Source organism: Aedes aegypti, chromosome 3, assembly GCF_002204515.2.
Source record: "Aedes aegypti strain LVP_AGWG chromosome 3, AaegL5.0 Primary Assembly, whole genome shotgun sequence".
Classification (NCBI taxonomy): domain Eukaryota; kingdom Metazoa; phylum Arthropoda; class Insecta; order Diptera; family Culicidae; genus Aedes; species Aedes aegypti.
Window position 1 is genome coordinate 122,250,089 of NC_035109.1, and position 2,250 is coordinate 122,252,338.

Genomic DNA, 2,250 nt, shown 5'->3' on the forward strand with positions numbered 1-2,250 from the left:
AGGTACATATTCATTGCTAGGGGTGAATAGACCGAATATGGTTTTAGTATGGCTTTTACACTGCTTAGCATATATTTTTTTAACCGTGTAATCTGGGATAACGCCCTAAAAGCCATTGGTAACCACGTGTGTAGCTCGTTGGTTCTGAGCAAATGAATGAATCAGCATCCAAACCAACATCACTGGCGTGTAGAGAATGATTCTTTCTTCACCATACCGTTGTTAAATAACGTGTAACTCCATTTAAATGTGCAGAAACAACGAGCTACACACATGGTTAGCAATGGCTTTTAGGGCGAGATCATAAAATATGCGAGATATATTTGAATCGATCGTTAAAAAGGTGGTCAATGGACAATGATGAGAGTGTGACGTCTGTTTGTCTGTGTTCTTGCTTTCAAATTATGATTATCTTCGATCATTTTGGGTAGAATGGGTAGAATGTTAATATGTAAAATACTGGTTACCCCTAAACAAGCAAATTAGGCTTAAATTTAAGGCGATACGTCATTTTTTCAACGATTTTCAAACATCTCTAGTTAAAAAAAAACTCTTGACATTCGAGTGCTTTTTAGTTGGAATTATTGCCAACCAGCGAACATCCAACCCAAGGGTGGAGGGCGGCTGTCATATGGGAGTAAAATTGAAAAGCCGCCAACCTAAGTCCAGAACCAGTTTTAAGGCTTAACGCAGAAGAGTGAAAATTATTATTCGCAATATTGCAGGTAATCAATGCGCTTAAAAGATATTAGGTCGTATGAATAAAACCGAGTACTTGCTCATGCTCAACACGATTTGTGCAAAGTAAAGTCTCTGAGCATTTACTCAAAACCATATGAATAAAACGATACTTTACTCAGAGTAAGTTCGAATTTCGAACTTAGCATTTACTCTGTCAAAAGTATTGTTTTCGTTTTGATTAGGTATCTGATTTTTGCCACGAGAAGAAAGCCAGCGGTGCACAGAAGAAGCCCGTGCCGTTTGTTGCCGGCTGATAACGGATCCACTAACCCCGGCGGAAGATAACTGCCAGCATCACATCTTCCTGGGATGCGTCGATGAGCGCCACTTGGAAGAATGGATAATATGAAATTATGGAATACGTCGAGGGAAATCAACGATGTGGCGCAAAACGATCGGTCACCGCAAAGGTAAGTGTTTGGCACTTATTTTGTTCTGTAATATATTTATGTTTGTCCTTTCTAAATAGCCATAATCGATGAGTGATAAGCTTCAGTGGAATCGGTACTGGAGGGCAAGTCAAAACACCAGCGGAGCAAGAAACGGCAACAAAACCCTCCGAATCAGCTACAAACGGGAATATCCGGTCGACACCGACGAACATCGTTTCCATCATGGTCATTGAACATTTCCATCCGCACATTGAACGGAAGGACTTCGGTGAGGACATGCCACGACCATCCCCAGGAAACTAACGTGTTGCTGCTAGTGTTGTTCCTGCAATCGCTGTTGAAATCCTCATCGGGCTAAATTGGCGTTAGAACAGGATCGAGATCCTTAGGGATGGTGTCCGGTGCTGGAGGATCTTTCTCGTGATGATTTCATGATAAAACGATTTTCATCAAATATCCTTAAACGTATTTAAGAACACACTTCAAAAATCTTCTTACGAATAGATACTGGAACTCGATAGATTTTGAGATAACTTTCTGAAGAATTTTTGAAGAAATTTTCCTATAGGGTAGGTGTACCAGTTATGTTCATAGGAGTTCCCTTCTTCTTTTTCTTCTTGGCATTAACGTCCTCACTGGGACAGAGCCTGCTTCTCAGCTTAGTGTTTTTATGAGCACTTCCACAGTTATTAACTGAGAGCTTTCTTTGCCAAAGTTGCCATTTTTGCATTCGTATATCGTGTGGCAGGTACGATGATACTCTATCTATACCCAAGGAAGTCAAGGAAATTTCCATTATGAAAAGATCCTGGACCGTCCGGGAATCGAACCCAGACACCCTCAGCACGGCTTTGCTTTGTAGCCGCGGACTCTAACCACTCGGCTAAGGAAGGCCCCTTAGGAGTTCCCCTTTTCGCTATATGTCAGAATTCTATTGTTTTCAAATTTTGAACTGTTTCGTGTGTAGTTAGATATCAAATCAAGAGTATTAGAATATTCAAAATATATAGAATGAAATGTAAAAGCATTCGTAATTTGTCCAAATTTCCATTTCCATTTATCCAAACAGGATACAACTATGGTCATTACTGGTTCACTTTCCATGTGAATCAGAAAT

General features: G+C 40.2%; 1 long non-coding RNA gene across 2 annotated transcripts; it reads left to right on the plus strand.

The window, feature by feature from the left end:
* The first annotated feature begins 768 nt into the window (after positions 1-768).
* Positions 769-1,653, plus strand: LOC110678662. 2 transcript variants are annotated; one of them, XR_002501816.1, is made up of 3 exons: positions 769-861; positions 945-1,151; positions 1,211-1,653. It is a non-coding gene; the product is annotated as an uncharacterized LOC110678662 (long non-coding RNA). The 2 variants fall into 2 exon arrangements; XR_002501815.1 differs by lacking the exon at positions 769-861 and having other exon boundaries at positions 903-1,151.
* Positions 1,654-2,250: the final 597 nt, after the last annotated feature.